Source organism: Tinamus guttatus, unplaced genomic scaffold, assembly GCF_059628265.1.
Source record: "Tinamus guttatus ecotype Peru unplaced genomic scaffold, ASM5962826v1 Tinamus_guttatus_pri_ptg000311l, whole genome shotgun sequence".
Lineage (NCBI taxonomy): Eukaryota > Metazoa > Chordata > Aves > Tinamiformes > Tinamidae > Tinamus > Tinamus guttatus.
Window position 1 is genome coordinate 2,574,424 of NW_028288845.1, and position 25,401 is coordinate 2,599,824.

The following is a 25,401-nucleotide window of genomic DNA, read 5'->3' on the forward strand; positions in this document are numbered from 1 at the left end:
GAGAAACATCCCAACATTTAGGGGTTTCTTTGAGCTGATCTTGACTTTAGAAACTGAACATTTTCATTTGTTACTATGCATTGGTGGGGTAAAAGCCCACAGTTAAGCAGCAGACAAATGCAGCGCTTTCAGCAAGCTGTGCTCTGTGCAGTTAGTACAGCTTCGTAACCCGACGCTTATAAATCAGCAGTTACAAGACATATGTGCGATGACTCCAGATTACTTTTATCAAAACCAAGCCTTATGCTCTGGCTTTTGATGGGAGATTCTTAACTTGTTTTGCAGCTTCTCCTTCCCGTTTGAGAGGCGGGGGGACATTAGGGGGCCAGGCTGCCAAGAAAGTGAGGCTAAGCGATTGCCCAGAACCATGCAAGGAGGCTGCAGAAGAGCTGGAATCCAGCTCAGGTCCTTGCTTTTCAGTCCTGCAGTTTAGGTGAGCAAAGTGCCTATTAAACATTTTATTTATACACAAGGGAAGAATCCAACTATTTGGATTTTACAAGGTTTTCATATGGGTTTTTATGGATTTCAGTTTTCCGTTGAAAATGCTTGACAGTTTCTTGGCAATAAACTTCCTGTTTAATTTCATAAATATGTTATCATTAGCAAACTGAAAGCCTGTTAAAACAATACACTCCTCCATAGCAGTTTAAGTGTATTCAAGGCATAAACAGTAACAGTCTGTGAAAATAACGGTTGCTTTCCTAGCTCACGCATGGAGTTATTGACTGTCGTAATGTTACTGGGGGGCCTCCACGCCATTCATGCCAGCGCTCACGTCTCCAAAGCTAGGGAAGAAGCCCATCTTTTTCATCTGGCTCTAGCTCATATTCCATGTTAGCCCATCTGCTCTCCCAAACACATCTCCAGCAAGAGAGCGCTCTATTTGAGATGATTATACATTCAAGAATATTCTTTGGCACGTGTTCCTGAAGATAACCGAGCTCTGAGGGCCAGGCTTATTGAACACACTGAGAAAACTGAGTTCCTTTCACCTTTCAATCCTTATTAAGAGCCTTTTGTTTGAATGTCCTCAGCTGCAGCACTGAAGTTCCTCACAAAGGGTAAACAAGAGCTTAACACCACTGGCAAGAATTCGCTTTAACTTCTACTAACCTGCACCTGGCCATAACAGCTCAAATGGCTTTTACCTAGAGGCCATGGTCCTGCTAAGTTGCTGAGGGAAGAGATCTTGTTCCTTGAGGAACAAGGAGCAGAAACCTGCAGTGCAGAGCGTGCTGGAGCTGAGGAAAGTCACTGCTGGTCACGGGTCCTCGGGGACACCGGCTGCCCCAGAGACCAAATGCTCCCCTGGGTACCCAGGAGCACGGAAGAGAAACACAGAGCTAGGAAACTTGCTAGGGTTTATTTTTAACCTGCAGTAGTATTTTGCTGGTAGGCCAGTTCTGGATTGAAATAGCGTTTGTAGCTTGGGAATATCAAATTAAAGGTGATCACAGGCCAGCATTTAACCTCTCTTTCCCTGCATGCTGAGGCAGCTTCACTCCTTGAGGTGAGCAGTTCACAGCACTTCACTAAATATTCAGTGCTTGAAAAAAATTCCTTTTAGCACCTCTAAGGACTGAGCTCAGAGCTCCGATATTGCCGGTATCGCTATCAGCTTCGGCAAGACAAGTGATGAAGTTAAAGGGAACGCAACTCAAACAAAATGAGGAAAGCTCTGAAAATGATCTATGTTTTTCATGTTTTAGCAACCACATATACAGACTTAAACAAGGAAAAGGCTGCTCTCTGCCTTACAAAGGCAATTCAACACTTGTATAAGCAGCCAGTTGGAGCAGGTAAGTGCCAAAACCCCCCAGCTCGATTGGCAGCGGTCAGAGGAGCGGCTGCCAGCGCGGCGCGGACGCAGAGGTGCCCTCCAAGCACAGGGTGCTGCTGCCCCGGCCCGCGCTACCTGCGATGGCTCTTACAGCGCTGCCCGAAGGGAAGCACGGCTCTGCCAGCAGACACCACGAGTGAGACCCCAAAGCAGCGAGTTATTCGCACACATGCCTGACTTCCACCATGTGAGCAGTTCCAGTAAAGCACACGTGGGTAGTCAATGGGATTATTCATGTGCTTAAAGCCAGGAACAGGATAAAGTGCTTCGCTGAATCTGTTCCTTAGTTTCCACTCCAAACTGGCATCTCCTGCGGAAACTGTTGGCAAATGCTGACTGATAACAGTAGCCAATGTATTTTTTAAGAAAAGCCATCAGCTTTCCAATGCTGTGAACCCAGAATATTTCTTTAAAGTGCTTTAAGTTCACAAAGTTCTTGAAAAGCATGACTTTGGCAATTTGAGTGAATCTTTATTCAGGGAACGTTATACCGTTCTCATTTATGTGCCTGAACCACTAAGTTCACATGGTAGCTCTTACAGCTAAAATCATGACAAGAAGGCTCTCTTAATGGGCACCATACAGCAGCAGCTCAGAACGACACATCATTCATCATTCATCCATTTAAGATGGTGCTACTGATACATAGACTTTATCTTTGCAAGACATGCAAGGAGCAAAACAGTAACAAATTGGCAGCAACTTTTAAAATTACTTAAGCAAACAAAATAGCTTAATTGACAAAGAAAGACTCGGAGCTACAATTAGCATTGTATTTTCATATTGGCAGAGACTCATTCAGTGTAAAATTTAAGTAAAGCCCCTGTTAACACAGAAAACTATCTCAGTACAAAATGATGGTTTTGATCAAGAATAAGTTCCATCATTTTCTCTTGCTTTCAGCTTACTGGTCTCAATGGCATCCTCTGCCCCCACAGAAGAAAACCGCACGGCAAATGGCTGGGGAGCTCAAACCCTTGGCGAGCCAAAGCAGCTGCTGCAGAGGTGCAGCACACACCTCCTCCCGGAGGAGCTCCCGCACATTCCCTGCTCCAGTGAAAACCCCACCGTCACCAGCCCTCTGAGCTGCAGGTTAACTGAACATAAGGATCAAAAATTTGTGAGTTTTCTGAACTGTTTTCAGCACAGTCCAACGCAGCGCCACAAACACCACAGCAGCAGGATATTAGCTTGCCTACAAGTGTCACTCAGTCATTAGCTCAAAGGCTCGAAAAGACAGCTTTGCTGCAGAGGTGACCCATAGTGCAGCTCATCCTCTCACAGCACCTAGGAAGGAATTCCTGTACGAAATCCACCCTGGAGCATGAGCAGAATATTACAGTCGCTGAAAGAGAGCCAAAAACCACCTTGTATTTACTACTAGAGAGTGAGCACTGCCTCTACCTGTGAAACTCGGCAGGCTCTAGCACGACTCCCAGCTGTGCACGGGCAGCCTCCCCAGCAGCACAGCCCGAGAGGACGCAACAAAGCCCAGCAAACCTCCAAGGAACTTCAAGGAGCCCAAATGTCTCCTTTGCTCCTACTCCCCATGCAACCTGACTTCCAAAACCTTCATGGTATTGCCCAGGGTCCGAGGAGATGAAACCAGCGCAGCAGCCACGTGCTTAGGCTTTGCCATCGCTGCCCACAGCCGAGCCGAGCGGAGGAGGAGGTGAAGACCACCCCAGGCCAAGCCTCCAGCAGTGCTACAAGGAGAGAAAAATTCTGATACTGTTCATATGAAAACTTATCTCTTTTAAGGCTTTCTGTTGATTTAAAGCAAATGCTATGCAGTACAGATAAATGTTAAGCAAATATTGCTAATACACTTTAAATACATCTTTCTGCTCCCCCAGAGTAAACTTGACTGCACAGTATTTATTTATCCTTTACTAGCAGTTCATATAAACATTGTACTGAACACTATAGCAAGACCCTCTGCAGAGGGGATGGAAGCACTTATCAAAACCAGAAATCATTCCACCAGCATTTACACTGTGTAACACACTGTGTAACTGACCAGCATGCACGAGTCCAAGATCATGTCATGATCTTTCATATTCGGCAAACCTGGCCTGGGTAACCTTTCTGAAAGTGATCTAATTCCAGAAAGCTGGTTAGCGTCTCAGCTAGCATGTTAGAGAGACATGTTCACTAACCTATCAAACCAAATTCATTCAATCTCTTGCAGTCAGCAGCTCTCCCAAACGTCCAGTGCCACCTCAAAGCAGCAAACGCCATTTCCCTCCTGTCCCGCTGCTTCGACAGCTTGACCTCCGTGTCCACCGTGCTTGACCTCCGTGTCAACCACTTTCGGCAGCCTGGAGAAGGGATGCGGAACGGGACCATCAGAGCAAGCGAGATGCAAGGCTGGAGAAAGGAGAGAGCTGGCAGAGGTAGTACGTGACTTATTGCACTTCATGCTTCCCAGCTGTTCCATCATTCCGCAGCACCCCTTCTGAGGGGAGGTGCTGCTTCCTGCTGCGGCAAGAGCATCTTAAAAACAAAAACAGCAAACACCGTTACTGAGATTTCATAAATAAAGCTTACTCTGCTTACGAATACACCGTTCACACTGCTGCCAGTACGACGACGCTCACATTGCCTTGTTTTCTTACAGGTTTAAAGAATTTCTGTTTCCTCACAGTTTAATTCATGTGAAACGTTTTGTTCTCAGAGCCTGTGTACTTGGAGTTTGCTCTGGCCGGGATCCTGCGCTCGGCTGCCAAGCTCATGCGATTCCAACCAGCAGGATTGCTGCCCAAACAAAACACGGCCCCAGATACAGACACCCTCCAAACTGCAGGGAACTTCAGAGCCAGAGGAGAACTTCATGCCTGGTCCTCAACACATCTCTGCGCTCAGCCAAACTAAACCCCCAGACCCAAGCCAATCTCAACGTGCAGGATATTCAGAGATGAAATCTCCAGTTTAGCTATAATTGCTCAAAAACTGCAGCCCTGCTATGGAGATCAACATCAGAGTAGGAAGGAGTCAATATTTAGAGAACACGAATAATAATCATAAAAGCAAAATAAATAAAACATCCTTAAAACGTCAGCTGGTAGGAGGTAAAAGAAATCACAGTATTGTAATAAATTTTTTGAACTGTCTCTCCATTAAAGTACCAAAATTCCCAGTCCATTTTTTCAGTGGAAATTAGGCATATGGATAAGGGAGAGGGGCATATAAATAAATATCTGTTTGGACATGGGCTTTTACAGTTCATTACTGATGACTGTTATACGTATCCTAAAATGGGTTGCAGTTTCCAGCCAAGTATTCATGCCAAGTATTTTATAACTAGAACAACATTCTTTTTATTTTCCCCCAGCAGAAACAAAGCTTAATAACTTTCATTGATTACTGTCACAGGAGTGACAGCTGTCCAGCTTACTGCAGCAACCGAACCGGTCTCATAAACAAGTGCTTCCCAAACTTTTGGCCCCAGATATCACTTTTAACCCTCACATTGTTTTTGGTTTTATGTTTTTGTATGTCTGTTTAACCCTCCAGGACCAACAGGTTTGTTGTACCGCTTAGCTTGTTTGTGGCTATGCTTAGCATGGCAGAGCACAACTAGTCCTCCATCAAATGAGCTCTTGCCATCCAAGCCCCTCTAACACATTGCTGGGTTGCATATTTTATTAAATGCAATCATTGTTAATAATATCTCGCTTTGTAATAAAAGCTCTTTAAAAAAAAAAAAATCTTCCCATCCCTGATGATGGTGGCCTTTAAACTATGTTTAGAAGTCAGTAAACAAAACAGCCTGGAAAGCACAGCCCCAGTACACAGCACTAAATGAATGGAAGTTCTCATCTCTGCTGTCCATCTTTTCATCACTAAAGTCGCCGTGCAGCCCAAGGAGCTCTGTGTCTGTGCAAGCCCAGATTGATAGACAAGGTTACAATTCCAAAAGCTCCACAAGTATGCCAAAATTTCTCAATGCAAACTCAGGTATTTATCAGGCCAAACATTTTTTTGGCCAATTGTCAGCCAGAACATATCCATGAGAGAAGAAAGGTAAAAACGGGGAGGGGAAGAGCAGGAAAAAAAAAAAAAAGAGAAAGAAAGAAAAAAGAAATAGGAACTGACGAGAGAGAGAGAGCAAAATAGGACATGCAGTGGCATAGATACGTCAAGTTCATTCACTTTTATGTTGAGCTGCTTTCCAGCATATTTTTCCCCCAGCCCGTGCTAACAGTTCCTCGGTGTTGCTGGCCCAGCGTTAGCACAAAGGAATCCTGCAGCACTGACGAGACTGTTGCTCTTTCAATTTGCTCTTGGAGGCTGTCCAATAATTTCTGTGTCAGAGGATGCTTTAAAGAGTTCCTTCTCTGCACTCTGAGGCTGGCGGAGCAAGCCCAGCCAGCACAATACCTGCCAGGCAGCCACTGCATTCCCAAACAGCCTTTCAAATACAGCGTTTCGGTCATTCTCTCATCCTCCGCTTCATTTTCTGCAATAATTCAATAACTTGTTACGCAGTTGTGCAGTGCTGTGACCTGGCCTTGGCTCCTGAAGACATGTTCTCCGAGCCAGGGATATGGACCGAGTGATGGACGTGTCTGCCGCAAGCAGGGAATTTGGCCAGGTTAGTTGCTAGAGCTTTTGTTGTGCCTAACATGGTGCAGAAACAAACGGTGCAAACCCTTGCCAAAAATGCTTATGTATTTGCTTAAATACAAACCAAATGAACTTTTTGGATAAGACTGCTGATCTCCTATATTTACAGCTACAAGAGATAACGATAATCTGTTCCTTCCTCTAAAGCTGTCTGTTTTATCACTGGCCCCAGTCAGGCCTTTGGTGCCAATTTATGGCCCTGGGGAAATGCTCTCAGCATTTAATCCTGGCGTTCCTGAGCATCTCGGGGAAGGGCTCCTCCTCCTGCCCACGGATTAGGCCATCGCCACGAGACAGACCAGTGCCTTCAGCAGTTCCCCCCTTTTGGGAATGCCTCCCTGAGGGGCACGCTGCACCCCGCAAGGCCCCGCTCTCGCAGTCCCCCAGGAGAGGCCACTCCAGCCCCGCTGCCCTCCACGGCCCCCGGGACCAGCGCACAGGAGACGCACAACACAGGCAAACTCGGGTCGCCTGGAGAACGGGGGTATGGAGGGTTTTGCACAAGGTCTCCCTGGCTCTCCCAAGACACGGATGGGGAGCGCTCAGGACAGGAACTAGGGAGTCTGCAGAAAACAACCAGAAACATCCTCCTGTAGTGTGCCTAGTTAATTCAGCAGTGCTTTAGGGTTGGATAACTGACAGGATTTGCAACAAGAAACCTTTAAAATAAAAACTAGAAACAAACAACAACAAAAGACACACACAAAAACATTTGTATTCCCGTTTCTCCTGCGACTTCATTACTCAGTACACTAAGTCAGATGCAAAATTACTCTGCCTTTTTTTCTTTTTTAGTGCAGAATGATTTAAGACAGTTCTTCCTCCTACTTTTGCACTAACCTACTGCACACACAAACCAGCCCCCTCATACCCAGGTGTTGCAAAAAAGGTTTAATCTGCACAGCTGTTTCAAGGTTTTTCCACAGTAATCCATGTGTTCTGATGTTTCTACTTTTTTCTGAGTTTCAAAGGACAAGTCTTCAGCACTTGTGGGCACTTGGAAGCTTATTGCCCTTCTCACCAAGTGAAGCAGACAGACCTAGAGACATTCAGAAATTCCATCTGGTCTCTAAAACCTCAGTTGCTTCTTTGTCAGCAAAGTTTGGATTTTTTTGCAGAAGTCCAACTAACCCCTCCGCTCCATATTAAGAATAACTGTACTTATGCATATGTACTAATGCATACTCACACACACGCGTGTGTGGATAAATAAAATAGGTGTACACCTCCAGATTTCTCCTGAAAAGTAGTAAAACAGGGCATTCATCCCAAAGTCCCCACGCGCCCAGGGGACAGCTCACGGACTATCTGCCAGGACATACGGGAGCCGCCACCTTGAGCTAACTCCACACGCAGGCAGCAGTCCCGCCGGAGGAATCCACAAGTGATTAAGCAAACGCAAGTAATTCCATTCTGGAAATACGTGTTCAGCCCTCACTAATTCCACATCTTTAGGAATCCCATATGCCATTAAAAGACTATCCCCATTTCCACAAAAATCCGTAGTAAAACAAACACGAAGCTCAGCCAGGATGGAACCAGGCCCTTCGTTAGGGCTGCTATACATGTGCTGCTACATGCGCTGTTACTGCTCCTTCTCACAGCAGTAGTTAAACATTCCTCCTTCAGCCTTGGAAGTCAATGTAGTCCATGGAATGAACTGCATTGAATTATGGGCTTCTGAACTATTTAATTTAAACCAAACCAAGAGCTCAAAACTATTCAAGTGTTCCAAAACCAGCACTACATAAGATTTCAGGTCTAGTAGGATCATCATTCAGCCTTTTCGGGTGTGATGGTTACTTCCTGCCTTTATGATAATTGTACTGAAAGACTCTCACTTTTGTTCAATCTGCTCCAAATTTTGTTTGATGCAGGGGCAACTTGGAATTTATTCCGTACAAGTTTTCTGCTTGGAAAAACAGTCCTGTACAGCACCGAAGAAGCACAAAAGGATGTTCCTTATTCTCCGAACATCTTTGACCTTTTTTTTTTTTCCTCCCCCTCTCTCCATTTACTGATGACCACGTTAAATGCAACCGAGCCTCAGCAACAAATAATTTTGCACAGAGAAAAACTAGACAACTTTGAATCTGTGAGTTTTGGTTCAACTCCAAGGAAAAAAGTTGCAGGAAAAAAACAGGAATGTGAGTTGGGTTCATTTTCTTTTTTAAAGGTTTCTTGGTGCAAATCCTGCCAATTAGCACAACAAAACTGCAACATTTTTTCCAGGCTTAAGAGAAATTAAGTAGTACAGAACATAAACATCCACAGAAAACGGTCTGGGCTTTTAAAGCTCCGAGAATTTCTAGATACATGTCTAATATAAAGCCCCATAATGTAATGGAAGTATTCTGAAAACCCATAATATTTACTGTCTCCAGTTTACCTACACTGACAGCTAGTTACACAAGTGAAAAAAACAACAAAACTAAATGAACTGCCTGCCTAACATTTCCCTGCTGTCATCTTCCCTAGCACTGTCCCATTTAGCTTTCAAGCTTGCCTGCCACAGTGACTCCGGCATCCCTCAAAGTGCACAGCGCTGTAATTCTGCAGGAGACATTAACAAGGCGGCTTTTATCAAACTTGATGCATTTTAAATCTAAATTATTTACCCTAAAAGAGAGGGGAGTGAAAGAATTTAGGAGCCTCTGGTAAAATATTAAAGTATTGAATCTTGTGCATACCAATTAGTCATTGCTTTGGAAAGAAAATGATTCACAACAATTTTTTTTTAATGAAAAAAAGACTCGTATTTGGCAGAAAAAACAATCTCTGATGCAAAATGTTTGAACAGCTTTACAAATTCAGTTCTCTGTAATTACACCAAGTTGCTAAAAATTCTACCTTTACAACCACCACCCCCAATAAATAATTGCCAAAATAAATCCAGTAGATTGCCATGCAAAAATGCACTTTCTGGAGCTTAGTCTTATAATAACTCTTTTCATAGCATGTTTCTCAGCTCAGATTTGCTGTTCTCCTTTGTGTTCTGCTCACTAAACACAAGAATTATCAATCTTATAATTCACTTTCTCATATCCACAGAACACTTCATGCTGCAGCCTTACCGATGGCTTCCAAATTGTGCCCATCTATCTAAGATATCTGCAGCGGTGTAGCCTGTAAGAACAGAGGCTCGGTCCTTCCAAAGATTTCTGGGCAAAATGGTGAGGTAAATGAGAGTAAGTTGGCCTAAAAAGCGAGGGAGACTAATCCTAAGCATTTACTGACACAGCAATAACCAGATAGACTGCAGATAGGAGGCAGATAGGTGCACAGTGCACACACACACAGGCATTGAGTATGGATTTCTCGTGCTGCTTTTGCCCCGGTTTTGGGATGGGAAAGGAAGCCGTATAGGATATTCCAAGGCTCCTGGACTCTTCTTCAAATATTACCAGGATATTATTACTGTTTAGTTTGTCATGTTTAATGCAGATTCTCACTTTTAGAAAATAATCAAAATAAATACTGACCCATCATCAAGGCCAACTACTCTGATGGAGCACCAGCATCAAAGAGGGAGTCTCAACAGAGAACCTCTCTGCTCCAAGCTGTGAGGCACACTGAGAAGAAAACAGAGGCTCCACAAGACCTTATGGCTCATCACCACTCGCCTCTATTAGATTTTTCGTTACAGCTGCTGCAATTCTCAAGCCTGCCCTCAGCAAAGATTTCTATGCCTACATGCTTTCCAAGCACATCCAGCACAAAATATGCCACATGGGTCTGGAATGAGGTTTTGCCTAGGCTTGAAAAGTCAGAGCAGAACACACAAAATGGGCATTTCTCTACCTGAGAGTTGATTCACAGGTAGATGCCAGTGGTCAATTTTCCTGCTTTCTGAGGGTGGGCATTATTTAAAAGAAAGTCTGTAAAAATGTTTGTATTGTGGGTAAGTTATTTCCAGTCTAATACTGGTCAAACATTTTTCTTCCAAAATATAAGCAAAGAAAAAAAAAATCAGTTGATCCCAGAAGCAAAGCTTGAAACAGAAAACCTTAAAAGTGGAAAGTCTGAGCAAGGTACTAACTGAAGTCAGAGATTTTGAGAAGGCAATTTAGCTCCACATCAATCATCCACTGCCACATCCTCTCAAATATAGAGATCTTTAATCCAACTACATTATTCTCAGTCTCTGTATGGCTTTAGGAGTGTATCCTTTCACTTTTATCTAATTTCAGACCCCAGGTTCTCTACCTGGAACAGATTTTAAGATGACCTTAGAAAAGCTTCTGAAATGACATCAGCTAAGATTTGCATGCACAACAATTTGCACAAGCCAAACCTACAGCTTTACAAGAAGATGAGATATATAAACATCTGCCCACTCAATTCGAAGCAGCTGAGGAGAGGAAAAGACCTTTGATCATTCAACAAAGCCTGTTCCCTCTTGGGTGCAATCCAGCAACCACCACAATCAAAATGTTCCAACCTTTGTTTTTTCACATCTTCAGCTGCGGGTTGGGTATCATACATCGCAGCGTCATCCACACACGAACGCAACGCAGAATAGCAGAAGCTGTAGAGCTAAAACCTCTCCCTGCAGAAACGGGAACATAAACGTGATGACATTTGCAGTTGTTGAAGAGCAGGGCAGCGCATGCAGTTATCCACAAAAGACAACAATGGGTTTTGACTCTGACACAATAAAAAAAGTAAGCAATGAGTGGATTTGCTTCAACATTGGGTTTTACAAGAATGAGTTTGTAGAAAAAAGGTCAGAAATGATTTAAAAGCACTACATTGCACACGCTCTTCCACTAGCATAAAGATGAGCAGGGAACCTGCTTTGCCAACACATTCAACAGGGCTGTGGTTATAATCCTATTCTCCTGGAGCATCTCTAGCAAAGTGACAAGTTCGACTCTCACCCCGCAACACGAGCGTTTCCACTTTCATATTTCATCTCTACTACACTTCCAAATTAACAGAAACTTGCGACTCCCACTGATGTTCCCAACCTGACAGGGCAAAGCTGATCCCGAAGCAGATCTGAGATTGCCTTTTATGCTCAGGCAGCAGACAAATCACAAACATGTTTCACCATTAAGCCGCCAATATTTAAAAGCATTTAATGGTGCACAATGTGCCTGAATGCAGAAAGAGTGCAAGCATCTGTATAGAGAACAAATTAGTTTATCAGCTTCACTACAGTTTCCCTCTTTGCTTTCCTCCCTGAATGTGCATTTATGTACTGGAGAATGGAAGTAAAACGTGGCTTGTGGGTTATTTATTTGCTGAATTACAACCTCAAGCCAGACAATGCTGGGGAAGAAACAGGGGAAAACTCTGAAAACTGGGCAAGCGCTGAATGCACCATTGAAGAAATAACAGAGCCAGAGCTATGGCAACTCCTACCACCGGCAGCCCCGTGCCCTGGACCAAAGACCCCCCGGGGGCGGCCGCCCTCTAGCAGGTTCGATGGGAAGAGCCTGACCCCCCGTCAGGGCGGCTTCACCAGCCTCCCGCTCACCGGGCTCCCGTCGCATCTCTGGGGGTTGTTACGTGTGCAGGCAGAAGGGCAGGGACGAGCGATACTGGGCTCGTTTTTCCCCAGCCCATTTGATTTGGAAGAGGCTCCTCTCCAGTTCACTGCACAAAGTATTCTGGCTTCAGCTTCCTTTCTGCTTGGCACAGGATCAGACCGTATTTAGCGGAAATCCAGTTCTTCTATAGAAACTGCATCTTAATAAACTGTATCTTACTTCTCTTTCTTACCCATGTTCCAAGGTAGAGAGTGCTACATGGCTTCCAGGCCATTCCCGCGTGAACATTACTTTCCATCTGGACACATTTCAACTCTCAAAACCACATGCACTATGAAAAAAGGCAGGGGGGAAGCACAGAAAACAGACTAAGTTGTCTTCCCATATTATATTCAGTTAATAATCATAAGCAGTTTTTCAGAGAAGGCCTCTAGGCAGAGTTTTAACATTAAAGCAATTCTTGGTCCTGTTCAACCATTCATCGAGGCAGAGCTGATAGCCCAGCTCATTAAAAATTACAAGACAGTTTCAAGAACTGCCAGTTTCTGGGGCAGAGTTTGGGCTGCGCACAGCGCTGCGGGTGCACAGCTCCGTGCTGAAGCTCCCAGCTTTGGGGCTCACCAAGGCACCCTGCGAGGCCTCCTGCCACCCAATGCACAACACTTTTGGCACCCACGAAGATTACGTAGATGGAGAAAAAAAGTATGAATCCCACCCAATTTCTGCTTGAAGTTAAGTGCTCACACCCACATACTGGGTATAAAACTCAAGAGATAGAAGACAGCAGGAGAGGCAGCTCCGTGATCACACTCTTTACCTTGCACGTGGGCAAAGAACATTCCAACTTTTATTAGAAATAAGGACATGAGCCCAGAATGGGGGAGAGCTCAGCCCGCCCAGGGGAGAGGGATGGTCCCTCCTTGCTGATGGATATTGGTTGCTGGCACCAGCAGACACCGACTTGATGGGACTTTGCACAAAAGAGAGATGCAGAGTGCACCCCCGGTCTGTATGGGCTCCGCAAGCATCATACCACTCTGCTCAACGCTCATGTTCCTTTATGGAACCTTCCTTTATGTTCCTTCCTAGGAGAGAACCTCATTTGTAAAATAAGGCCCACTGGAAGGAGATTAAAAATAAAAAATACTTAGCAACCTCTTTGCATGTTATCAAGCAGTCCATACATATGTCGGATGAGAACCGTAGAAGATGATGATGCATTAAACAATTCTGTTTAAAGCCCCTAAGCCTACTTATGATTAATTTGAGACATACAGATATCTAGAGCTTGCTTAGTTCAAGAATCCTCTGCCTTCAAAATGGCCATTCAGCAGCCCAGCCAGATACTTTTTCACAATACTACAGACTCGCTTATTCATAAACAAATCATTAACATTCTTGACATAAATCCATAGTGTACAACAAATCCCAGCTATGATAATGTTTTACTACATTTGCTGTGCCCATCATGAATGGGAGTTCTGTTCTCACAGAAAAACATCCTTGACAAATAAAAGGCAAGTTATTCTCTGCGAGAAAACTGCCGGTATGAAACATTTATGCACAAATTACAAACTAATTATCATATAGCAATAAACCTTGTTTTCAGTTAGTGAAACTAATATTTTCTTGCATAAATTGTGAGAGTTGATTATTAAGGGTCCTTGCAAGAAAAACACTAAAATACTGATAGTTACGTAAAGCATTAGAGTCTGTCTTAATTTTCTCAGCTACAAGGAGAACCTTTTACACATTCCTGTTTCTCCAAACCAGAAAACTCATTTGAAAACATTTTTCTAAACCTTTTGGCATCTTGTCCTTTGCACAGATTTACAGTTCTGCATTACAGGTTTTCAGCCAAAACCTGCAATGATTAAGACCCGTTTTTACACACACATCAAAGCTTCAATTAGATCAATTAAAGCAAACGGAACATTAATTGCATTGCATTACATTAACGGAACATTACATTAGCACGTCAAGGGCAGGTTACCTATTCTCGATCAATCTACTCTGCGCCTGTGCCGGTGCCCAGCAGCAATTTGAACAAGGATTTCCCATAAAAGGGTCAGCAGGTAACGCCCTTTAGCACAGGGGCACCGTCACCAGCAGCTGCTCGGGGACAAGCAAGGCTACGAGCCGCAGCGTCTCCCGCAGCGCATCCCGGCCGGCTAAACAGCATCCAGCCACCAGCAACGCGGGGGAAATCAGACACTGAAATCCTCGTTATTTCCCTTAATCTGCTCCCCTTGCTCAGAGAGGCCCTGCACTGGCCATGTTCAAAGCATTAAAAGAGAAAGAGTAGAAGATAGTTAAACTTTCTGCCGATGCTCTTGGCAGATCAGGAATCGGCTCGAAAGGAACTGCATTTCTCAGCGGGCTGATAAACACGATACAGAGAATTTTCTATGCTGGTTGCCAGCTCGACCCAATAAATGAAAGATGTTTTCAATTTGGGAAAAGATGCATGTGCACTGAAACATTTAATATTTAGCAAAAACCAAATGCTGCTATCTTCAATGCAGTCCTGCAAGAAATTAGGCCCTCACTTAACGTCCAGGGAAGCAGCCTGCTGGCAGTCGTGATTGCTCACAGCACATAGGAGCAAGCACGTGGCTAAAGCTTTGCAGAAATTAGACCTTTGTTGTTTCTATAAAAGTGTGCATGTATTTATAATTAACTTAAAGGATTTATTAGGGGCATGCCCTCTCTTTTTATTATTTTGATTGACATGGCTTTCCCCTTTACAGCTATTTCCAGTTCCAGTTATGTGAGAATTTAACTGCAGCGTACACATCGCAGCACGTGGCTGTACATAGCATGAAGAACTTGAGGTCTTCAGGCACGAACCAAGTGCCATCCCGTAGCTCACGAAGGCAGATTAACTAGATGTATTTGTGGGTTTTGCTATGCACTCAGCCACCTAAAGCACTTCATGCCTATCCTTGGCAAAGGACACAGCTACCAAACAAGTACGGGCACCATCCTGTCTGCCCTTGGCATCACTGAGGTCACATCTGTGGCACGTCCTGCTTCACTCCGGAGCACCCTGCGCTGTAACAGACCTGTTTGTGCCAAAACCAGGCAGGGCTGAGAGACTCCAAGGAATGATGATAAATTTGGGAATCATCTTATTTCCCTACAAAGCACCAAAAGCCCCCAGGCTGCCCCAGGTAAAACCTGAATCTTGCCCTGCTGCACACACAGGCTGCCCTTTACCAGTCGTGGCAGGGATGGTGCCCTGCACCTCATCCCGCCACTTTCCCTCAGGGCACAAAGAGCTTCAGAGGGGACCAGCCCCAGCGTGACAGCAGGAACAGCAGTGGCATGGACTGCGGGACTCGGTTGCAAAAAGTACATTGGTGGTGATAAAAAAAAATTAAACTGTGCAGCACATAGCTACACATCTGGTACTCTTAACAGCAGCTTTCCAACCTGGCTTAAGGTTTAGCAAGTTTGATGGCTGCGGTTAGAAAAACATCTCGCTCCACACTACTGTTTGAGTTTCGTGCGCTTGGAAACCAGCGCGTCGCACGCGACCCGCGGCACATCCTAGCGGACACGCTGACCTCATCTGCCCAGTTTCATTTCCACTGATGCCTTATTTTGTCCACTGAGCCATTTCCTTCTCCAAAAATCAAACTCAGGCCCGCGATCCAGCAGCAGAGAAGTCAATATTTTAACAGTGATTTCAAACAGGAGCAGAGCCAAACCTGAATCTCTGGATTATCCCTTGCAAAATCTTGGCTTCAGTGTTACCAAAAGAAAAGATCAAATGAGTTGTGTCAGATGGACTGTTATTGCTCTACCTATGTTTATTAACACTAGGCATATAGAGGAAAAATTAGGAAGTGCTAGAAAAATTTATAGCGATGTTAACCACAATGGCAAACTAAAAGTATGCACCGAGCCTGTCCCTTAGCCAGGGAACATTTCTAGGCTGTTTCCTTTACAGCTAGTCACTTGATAGGAAATGCTTTCTAGACAGAAAAACATTTTCTTTTCCAGAAGACTCTGTAAAATCCCCACACAGAGCACTGTGTGCATCCTGATGAGAATTAATTACTTGTTTCCTGCAGTAGTTTGACATACAGCTAATCCCCACACGTTGTCTGAACAACTTACTTCCTCCAGTGAGCAAGGAACAGCCAATCTAGTTGGTCAACAGGAGACAAACAGTTTGATTCAAAGAAGAAAAGGCAGAGGGCAGAGCACTGGCCACTCATATCTGCTAACAGTAAGAAGCTGCTGAACATCAGAAGATGCAGGAAGACCTACTTTGTGCATCTTTTTTTTTTTAATGCAAAGATATTACAGAATAAAATGTTATCAAATTCAATGTAATTGAGTTGTTCTAATATATGAAAATGTCATAAGCCCTGAGCTATTAATTCTTAAGAACTGTGGGCTGTAGCTTATCATTATCATCTGAAAGCAAAGGATTGCTGTTACAGTCAATTCCATTTCTCTCCAGTGACTAAATTATTTATTAATGTGAAAGGCTGACATTTTCCAGGTAAGGTGATAAAATCCTGGGGCTTCTGGGCATCCAAATGCCGTATTTGTGAATGCTCCGTTGCCATTTAAGAAAACAAAAGGAAGCTGTTTTTGACCTAGTGATTTTTAGTCTGAGTACTGATGATCAATCTAGCATTAATCCTAGCACTTATCTGGAGATACACACTAGGAATAAATGTTTACAGTAGTAACCACATGGTTTTTGAAATGACTTATTAGATGAAACACCCACATTAGGAACTGAAATCAGGTGAAAGCTTCCTGCCAGCACCGCGGGTCATCGGGTCCCTGGGCAAGGGCTGAGCTGTTGCAGGTCCCGTAACACGGCCCAGAGCCACAGGCAGCACCCAAAGGCCAGGGAAGGGGCAAAGGGCCATGGGAATTGTCCCGTTGGACCTGCCCTAGTGACCCTGTGCCATGTCCAAAGCAGAAGGACATACCCCTGCAGCAATTAGTATTAGCCAGAAATGGAGAGAAGTGCCAGAGATGCATCATTACAATCTTTATATTGACTCACCAGCTTGGAAAATACATGCTGCAAAATCAAAACTAGCTAGATAAGCTAAAATGCAAACATTCCCTGGGAGTTCAATGAAACCATGTTATAGGAATGATATTGCATAAAGCCAGTTGGTTCCAATGTTACTAAGAAGCAGGCAGGCTCCACGAACTTTCTGTTACTTGTAAATACATTTCAAAATACACTCATTAGCTAGAAAAACAATTTTCCTTTCAATTTCTGGTGGTGCAGAGCAGAAGGGTATTAAATATTTTCTAAAGCAAACCGTGAATCTGTACAAAGGACCCAGAAAACATGCCAAATAATCCACTGTGATTCACAGGGAATCAGAGCACACTGTTTGCAACACAAACTCACGTTGTTGCAACACAGTTCCCGCATCAGATCTGTCAAGGTAGGCAAGCAAAGGAAGCAGTGAATAACACAGAAACCTCAATATCTCCTTTCAAGTCTCTAAATTCTCTTCCAAAGCCTTGTTCAAAGGGTGGAGCAGTACAAACAACTGTATATATCCAATTTTTTTTTTTTTTAAACAAAGTGCAAGATGATAGCTTGGATTTTGTGCATTGTCAAGCCAATTGCCAATTCTGCAGGAGACCTCCTGGGTCTCCAGTGTCTGCACCCACTTCCCCCTTACCTTGCAGGTGCAACCAGTAAGGATTAGAAAGGGCAACAACTACTATAATAACTGAGGATGGAAAACCACCTGGGCAAAGCCAGGCAGATCTCCCTGAAGTCCTTCACCTGCTCTCACAGGGGTAACACCAGCTGAAAAGCATAAGGGTTTCCATGCACAATGTCACCATGAGACTGACCACGCTGACCTCTGCTCAGGAGGCAAAATGCTTATGCAGGGGAGGTGATGACATGCTTGGGAGTCATCCTGCATACCCGTGGGGGAACGCAAGGGCCTGCTGCACTGCCTCGGGTTGCTCCTGTTCCAGTACAGTCCCTGTGTCCTTGTAGCCTGTCCCTCCGGTCCAATCCAGGCTGGCCCTGCCAAGCTGGCCTTTACCTGCTCCTTTAACCAGAGAGCCTAGTAAAAGGATTCGTATCTTTAACAAAACTATACTGTTGACACCTACTAACTAGGTTGCTACAAGGAACAGTTTTGGGAAGCATATTTCACAACTGTGGTCAGCGGCAATGATTAACTTGGTCACCCAGCTCTTCAAACTCACATCCTTGTACTGTCCATACGGAAAGTGCACCAAGTCACATCAGCACCATAAGGACCAGGCTATTTTAAAGCAGGTGTGTCTCAGTCTGGTTTTATTCAGGTGTATATTGAGGTGTAAAATTTTGTCAGGAGATCAGACTTAAAAGCCTCCCAGAAAAAGCTTCTTGTCAAAAACTCACTGGATAGATGTAGGGGAATGGGGAGGAAAAGGAGACCGCTTTCTTATGGTCCCACGTATGGATTTGGGAGTGAGTAGATGTTTGGAACAATGTTTTTTTTTGTTTTCCCTCCCCAATGCGAGGTAACTTGTTCTCCAAATTTAATTCTGTAATCAAAGGCTGCTGGGCAGGAAACACTTTCTTTTCTCCTTGAGAAATTCTGAAAAATAACAGTAATAAAAATACAAGTCAACACCTTTTTGTTTCTTTGAAAGGCTTAAGAAAAAATCGTCTCTTCCAAGAGAACAGAAAAGATACCAGAACCACACTGCATTTACAAACATGGGACAGTTTTCAACTGCAATCTGAAAGTCCCTCTTAAAGATATGATTAGTCTCAAAGGCCTCGGGCAACCCCGCAAGGTGCCTCCGCACACTCCTAAATCTGGGCCACGGTCTGGGGCAGCCGGACACAGTCCTGGGAGCCCCTCATGGCCACAAATGTTTTGCAAATGGTTCCCCCCACCCCAGGACAAGAGGGCTCTGAGCTCGTGGTGCCACAAAGATGTTCCTCTGCAAGACACTTCACAGCAGTTATCCCAACCACATTACGGCACAGCAAAGAACAACTCAACATACGATTCCGAAAAAAGAGTAAAAAAGAAAAATCAGGTAAACCATTTCAGCCTTCCTATATGGCCTTAAGCTCCACATAAAAACTTAACACCTGAAGAGGCTCTGCCCCAGAGAAGGTCATGCCAGACCCTCATCTTGTCAGAGCCCCAAAGGCCCAAATCCTGCCCCCAGCCGTGCAGGCTGACGGCCGCCTGCTTTCTGCACGCCTAGAGGCTCTCAAATACACGTACGTCTGTTCCCAAAGCAAAAGAAATTCAAAGAAACTCACTCTATTGACATTAGCATGGCATTTAGATTTACATCAAAATTACCAAGATCTGAATCTGGACCAAAAAGGAGCTACCTATAGACAGACAGAGGCAAAGTTTATCCTCAAGTGAACAAAATGACATCTATGTAGACATTAATGACTTCTGAAATTCTCCAGCTTGATACAATATTCACAATTTAAATGCCAAACCACAGTCACTTCGTTTTTCTTGGAAAGCTTCACATACACGTAAGAAAACCCTCAAACCATACCAGAAACTAAAGGTCAGGCTGTTACTTCCTGAAGCAGCACAGTAAACTTCAGAACAAACACATTAGGGACCTTTCCCTGATTAATGCTGCCCACTGCACGTGCCTGTTTTTCTAATACACCATAAGCTGCCAAGAATCACTTCTGATGTAAAGAAGTAAAAATCCTAAATTGAAAAGATAACATAAATACCATCCAAAAATAATTTAAAATACTTACGTGTTTCTCAAAACTAAGTTAACCTGGGGTGTTTCAATGTAAAGTTTCCCCAGTTGAGGCTCTTGGGCTGTGACTGCTCTCCAGAGCCTTCACAAACCTCTCTGTCCCTGACCTGGCCCATCTGCCCCTCTCACCAGAGGGGACACCTAGCATCCCCTCCACAAAGCCCTTCACATTAGTTCAAAAACTGCTGAAATTCAGCATTTCTGATAGGTGTCCCCTGATGCCGTCACCTGCAGAGAGCTCTGGGTCCTCCTCAATTCCACCCACAGCTCCACTCTGCCGGGGCCCCATCCCCAGACTCAGGAAACCAACACAAGCTTCTCCTACCGTGGGGCTGAAATCCTCACACTGCAATGGCCCTGCCCAGGCACAGATTTCACTGTAACTCCTTTCAGCTGCTGCTTGCTTCTCACAGTCTCTTCAGGCACTGCTCTCATTAGGACAGATTAGTTTCCACCTGCAGCCTGAAACATCGTCAGCACTTCGAACACAGGAAAGATGCGGAAGAGCGACTTCAGAAAAGGAACAATTAAACAGTGACTAATTAAGACTTCAGTGAATATTTTTCAGTGTCCTGAAGCACCAGGGCTTTTCATCACCCCTGATTACGAAAGGCAGTTGTCTCATTCGTTTAGTGCCTGATCCAAGGTTCACTGCGATCAACGGAAAGGCGGCCACTTTGCTTCTGCAGACAGGGCTTCTGCAAGCCCAGGATTTCTTAACCGCCCCCTTCCCACCAGCCATCTACAAGGGAACGTTGCAGATCTCCATCCACCACAGCACTTAAGGAAAACAAAATCCCCAATCCCTTGTGTTTGGATAACTACTTGGAAGAGCTGTCCTGTCATCACACCAGAAACTGAGGAAAAGCGTAGGTGAGGTGCTGGGAGTTGTGTGAGAACTCAAAGCCAGAAGAAAGACAAGGACTGCACCCTGGAACGCTCTCACTTGTGACACTAGGAAACAGTGGGACCTACTGCAGCTCCTAAGACCTCTCCAAATGTGCAACATTTCCATTTACAACAATTCCATATTTTGAGGTAGAAATTTAAAATATTGACCTTTGAAAATGCTATACATCCTAACACCAAGCTTTGGGTGAATATGCTCACATGAATATGCTCCCCATCATTCCTTGCACTGTTCAAAACTACACTGCTATCTCAAATGGCAAGATAAAAATTAATGGATTCCGGATTCAAAAACATAGTCCTATGCACTGAGAAAAGACTACACTGCTAAGTCTGTGGTTTTGAGTGATATAACGTACATTTATCAAAGTAAACTGTCCAGTTTTGTATAAAACAACATCAATTCAGCAGAACTCTGCACCTGATGTTCCAGCAGGAAGCAGGCAACAGAGGGCTCCAGCTCCCACATAATCCAAACCATATTATACTTCAAATCAATTTGTCTGGGGCTGTCAGCAGGTCTAGATGATGCGCTCCAGCAGTCAGTCTTACCTGGATTCACTTAACATGAGCACTCCCTCTCTGCAAAGAAGCAGCAGGTGCTACTCTTCTGCTGCAGCAAAGACTCCCCAGGACCTTTCTTTATAAGGCCCTATTTAGCTCTCTGAAGAAAACACCAGGAACAAACTAAAACTGGAGGGTAACAATGTGAGCTGGGTATGTTACTTCCATTTGACTCACTGAGTGGTGCATCTCCCCCAGTGACTAAAAAAGAACCTGCAAAACTGGATCTGCAAAACCCACCTACATTGGACCTTTCCATAGGGCCAACACCCGCAAGCCAGGCTCTGATTTTACAATGAGTTTTGCACCTGTGGAAGCCCAGCTTTGGTTTTAGTGGAACTGGGGACTTTAGGAAGCAAGTAGTTTGGTGGTATTCGTTGCTTCAGAATATATTTTTAAGTTACCCACTTCCTATGTGATCCTACGTTTTCTTCCTCTTCTCATCTCCAGGTGCTTTCCTCCAGCAATTTTCCAGAGAACATTTAGTTTTGGTGGGAGTAAGCACTTTCCGTGCTCACTGGACCTATGTTCCCACCAGACACTGGCAGATACACGCTTTTGCTGACTGCAGAGAGGAGCCTGCAACAGCCATAAACTAAATGCACTTCCCTCTAGAAAACAAATGTGCTGCAAGGAAGCCCTCCCAGTGTTCAAGGCAAAACTAAAGGCACTACGTGGAAGAGAGAGGGGACGCAGACTGAAATGCTGACCAGCCCTGGACTTTGGGCAGTTTTCTTAGTGGCTTTCTGGCTCTCTTGCGAGAGGCAGGGCCACAAAAACACCTCCACTTTTCCTACGTGCATCCCAGGCAGCAAACACAGGGCAGCTCAAAACCAGGACCCTCTTCCCAGGCAAGCACCAGGTCCCCTCCCAGGGCACGCACTGCCCGGGGGTCATGCCCGCATGCTCTTCATCACCTGCCTCACAAAGCAGCCAGGCAGCTCTGTTCAACAACCCCACACCTCTCCCGAGCAGGTCCTTTCAGCAGGAGGCACCAACGCCGTCTTCATTACCAGGATTTCCTCTAGCAAGCAGCAGCACCACGCTCAATAGCCCCTTTCAGACAAGCTTTGAGAGGACTGACATTGACTTTGGAAATGCCCTTCCCTCCGTTTTGCTAGCCCAGAAGCAGCACACAGCTGCGGGCACTGAAACCAGCACACATTGGTGCTGTGCAGACACCTCCTTACAAGCAGCAGTTTGTTAAAATCTACAGCTCAGTTAAAATCTACAGCTATTCAGGCATTTCACACAGAAAATACCTGTGGAGAAAATATATAGATAGATAGATTTAATAAATTTAAAAAATGATTTACTATCATACAGCAATGCTGGAACCAGCAACATAGAAAGCAATGCGGATACTACAGAGCAAGAAAGCAAGCCAAATGTCACAGAAATATCTCACTTCATCCTCTACATGTGAATGCTTCTAGTCTGGGCTCACCTCTGCCTTAAAACAGCTGCATATGAGAAATCTATTAAATTGCCTGTTTCTGTAACTGGAAGTAGTACTTCCTATCTCTCCCCACCAATGACCCCATGAAAAGCTTTACTCAGCTAATGAGACGTTTGAAATCCCTAACCGCAAAGCAACGCACCGCCAAGGGGCCTTCTCCTCCCGCTCATGCCGGCTTTCTCCCATCGAGCTGCTCCCGAAGCGGATGATTCCCTGAAAGATGAAAGAAACCGTGTGCGGACCCGAGCGGCCCCGCGGCCTGCGAGTCACCACATGGGCGCTCGCAGCGCCCTGGCAGCCAGGCCGCTCGGTGAGCGGCAGCCCGGCCCTGCCTAACTGCCAAAACGCACTTTCCTGGTCAAAAACGGGAAAGCATAATGAATTCCACATGGAAAAACTAAAGATGGGTAAGGCTAAAGATCTAAGGCTCTAGATATCTGAAAAGTTACTCCAGAGTCATAGTGAAAATGTAACTTGAAACATATGGAACATCTATCCGCTTAAATCCAATGGTCGGTAACCCAGGGGAATGAGGAGAAAAAAACAGCCACAAATCTGAACTTCAGGACATTTGATTAACTTTCTATCTGTTCTCAGTGTTCTTGGCAGTTCCCATCCCGTGTGTCTGGAGAAAACGTTTTCATATGAGGAGACATCTGAAAATTGTCTTACGTGACAGAGACTCTATGTTGAGCAGGGGAATGCTTCACTGCTCCAGTGCTACTGCACCGTGATCCCAAAATAAAAAGAACTGCACTTAGAACATGGTTAGGTCATTCCAACTTATATTAATAATTTAGGCCAAAACTGTATTTGTTAACATTGCCCTGAAAGTACAACCAGCTGTTAACTTGAGAGAGGGGAAGGTAGTAGTCAAGAAAAGCCTCCAGGCCATTCCAGATATCCCACTCCCTCAGTTAAGCACAAACGAATGGAGGGAAACCTTGAGGGGAACAGAGACAAAAAGTAAGGAACATTTTCCAGATGTGAATTGGATTTATTACAAATGATAACTGGTTCATCAGAAAAGCAGCTACTATTTACATATCCCCAGTGAAAACATGTATTTAGGATCTTCTGAGACCAATACTTCAGCCATCACTGAACTGCTAAGGAATTGTTCAATGTAACAAGAGCAACTTAATCACTCCGAATCTCCACATCGTTTTGTTGAAGTGCCATCATTGAGATAAAGAGGTGGCAAAATACTAGAAATATTCACAGATTTTGTCCTTTTTTTTTCTTTTTGGTAAATACTGCATCAAGACTTAAGCTCATTAATCTGTATTTTCAGTATTTCAGCAGGAAAAAGAAGCCACAAAAAGCCATGTCAGGTCTCCTCGCTACACTGTGTATGGGGCCACCTACAACCTGGTCAAAGAAGTCCGATGCATTTATGCAGTCAGGGCCCAAGAGCCTGTTACCTGTGACCTTTCCAGCTGCTACATGAGGTGCAGGTAAGTTAAATTATTATATATAAAAGCACTGAGGGAAAAAAAAAAAAAAGGAAATACTAAACACAGTTACACAGTTTAAAGGGACTTTTCAGTTACATATTTACATGCCTCTGGCCCAGACTCTTCTTACTTTCAGAAACAGGCAAATCGTAGCCGTAGTCACTAGGCACTGTATGTGAGCAAGGAGACGCCAGCACAGTCTGGGCGACTCCACAGCGGGCCCAGGTTAAGGGCCCTCTCTTGCAAAATCTGTCATTCTTGGAAGGAAATGGCAACGCTCTGGACATACTAATCACTGCCCTACTGTTTGTCATCAGGGAACAGACACACACACAAAAAAAACAAAAAACAAAAAGACAGGCAGTTAAAATTCAGAGCTATTTAGGCTGAATTCCTTAGGTTTTGACTGCCTTCCATCAGGGAAATCACTGATATTTTACTCTTCTTGATCATCAAACAGGCTGTCAGCTTCATAAACAGAAACTAGTAGTACACTATAAATGAACCCTTAAGATCATTTCCCAAGGGGTTTCCATAAGGCAGACACCGATTTTCATTTTCTTTTGGTCACAGACTGCTTCCCCACATTAGCATTTTTCCAGAGCCATTCATTTTCTATAAAGAATAAATAATGAAAAAAAAAAAAGGAACTGCCCAAACTAAGTGGTGCCAGATGAGCTTTTTCGAATTCACGGTGCTTTGTTTTAAAGATTTCTGACAGTTGTAAAGTCAGAGTAACAAACTAGTCCAAAAACTTTGATGCCTTAAAAGATATCCTGAAGCTACAAAATGCCAGAATCGCTCGCTGTAAGACTTCCTGGATGTGTGCATTCACATGATTCAAGCTTAAATTTCAAGTACACTTCACTTTTTCCTTCTAATATAACATTTAGTAAAACCAAAGTTCAGCAGTAGCAGGATCAGACTGACTATACATGTCTTGCAGCACTTGCTGTCTAGACAGCTGTGTGTACGCTTTACACTTAAAATGTGTTTTTTTTTTTCTTGAAGGGACTTTTCTGTATGCTTTTTTTTTTGGAAAATGTTGTTTCAACTGACTGCATACTGCATTTTTAAATAGACAAATGCATCATGTGCATCTGAGCACCGGGCAAACAATGGCAAAAAAGAAGTTGATTCTAAAAGCATCAATAGCATCCAAAGCTGCACCCCATGCAGATATAAACAGTGTCACAAAACCGATGACTCTGTACCCGTCATTACCTCGAATGACCACAGACACTGAACTCTGCACAGACTAGAATTTCTTTACTCAAGAGTCTCAGTAAT

General features: G+C 44.2%; 1 protein-coding gene across 1 annotated transcript in view; it reads right to left on the reverse strand.

The window, feature by feature from the left end:
• The window catches only part of PID1 (phosphotyrosine interaction domain containing 1), a 73,364-nt gene that overhangs the window by 43,125 nt on the left and 4,838 nt on the right, over positions 1-25,401 (reverse strand). The gene's annotated exons all lie outside the window — the stretch shown is intronic.